At 48.7% G+C, this 1,441-nt stretch overlaps 1 pseudogene; it reads left to right on the top strand.

The window, feature by feature from the left end:
- Positions 1 to 429: 429 nt before the first annotated feature.
- On the top strand, positions 430 to 1,223 carry LOC109254782 (40S ribosomal protein S6-like; annotated as a pseudogene).
- Positions 1,224 to 1,441: the final 218 nt, after the last annotated feature.

Here is a 1,441-nt window from a genome sequence, read left to right as displayed (position 1 = left end):
TCACGTTTAGCTTAATATAAATACAAATCGTTAAATATAGAAATACTTATAGATATGTGTATATGCACAAGTTGGTATAAACACACAGATTTCCTTGCTCTGTTGGCTGAGAGGGTCTAGCAGCAATATCCCAGGAGCAATGAGCATGCCTGGTGCCCAGCTTTTGGTTTCTAAAGTCATTCTCAAGTAAAAGAAAGCACAGCTCCTCAGAAATGGCTGATACGAGGGGCACCCGGGTGGCTCAGTCGGTTAAGCGTCTGACTCGGGCTCAGATCATGATCTCAGGTTTTGTGAGTTCGAGCCCCACGTCGGGCTCTGTGCTGACATCTCAGAGCCTGGAGACTGCTTCGGATTTTCTGTCTCCCTCTCTCTCTGCCCCTCCCCTGCTTGTGCTCGCTCTCTCTCAAACATAAATAAACATAGACCACAATGAAGCTGAACATCTCTTTCCCAGCCACTGGCTGCCAGAAACTCATTGAAGTGGACCACGAACGCAAACTTCGTAACTTTGGTGGTACGAATGGCTATAGAAGTTGCTGCTGATGCTGTAGGGGAAGAATGGAAGGGTTATGTGGTCCGAATCAGTGGTGGCAATGACAAACAAGGCTTCCCCATGAAGCAGGGTGTCTTGACCCATGGCCGTGTCCGCCTATTGCTGAGTAAGGGGCATTCCTGCTACCGACCACGGAGGACTGGAGAAAGAAAGCGCAAATCTGCTCGGGGTTGCATCGTGGATGCCAATCTCAGTGTTCTCAACTTGGTCTTCGTGAGAAAAGGGGAGAAGGATATTCCTGGACTCACTGATACCACCGTGCCTCATCGCCTGGGGCCCAAGAGAGCTAGCAGAATCCGCAAGCTTTTCAATCTCTCGAAGGAAGATGATGTCCGCCAGTATGTTGTGAGAAAGCCCCTAAACAAAGAAGGTAAGAAACCTCGAACCAAAGCACCCAAGATTCAGCGTCTTGTTACGCCACGTGTCCTCCAACACAAACTTTGTTGGCGCATTGCTTTGAAGAAGCAGCGCACGAAGAAAAACAAGGAAGAGGCTCAGAAGATGCTAAGCTTTTGGCCAGAATGAAGGAGGCCAAAGAAAAGCGCCAGGGACAGATTGCCAAGAGACGGAGGCTGACTTCTCTGACAGCTTCTACCTCAAAGTCTGAGTCCAGTCAAAAATGAGATCGTTGTAAGAGTAACAAATAAATAAGATCAGACATCAAACCACCTTTATTGCTTTTCTTCATTCAGAAGAAACAGACAAATGGAGAGAAACTCCGGTCGCAGGAAAGGGAGTATTGTCCATCTGATGGCGTATGAAGCGTGCGGGAGATCCCGTCAAGTGGAGGGGCTGAGACCACACTGGGACAGTGGTAGAGATGGCCAGGACAGCGTTTTTGGTGGGGGGAGGAATGGGTGGATAGCTCAGGAAAGGATTCTGAGCAGA

Source organism: Panthera pardus, unplaced genomic scaffold, assembly GCF_024362965.1.
Source record: "Panthera pardus isolate Hobbes unplaced genomic scaffold, ASM2436296v1 HiC_scaffold_11, whole genome shotgun sequence".
In the NCBI taxonomy this organism is placed as follows: Eukaryota; Metazoa; Chordata; class Mammalia; order Carnivora; family Felidae; genus Panthera; species Panthera pardus.
This window is presented reverse-complemented; position numbering and strand designations above follow the sequence as displayed.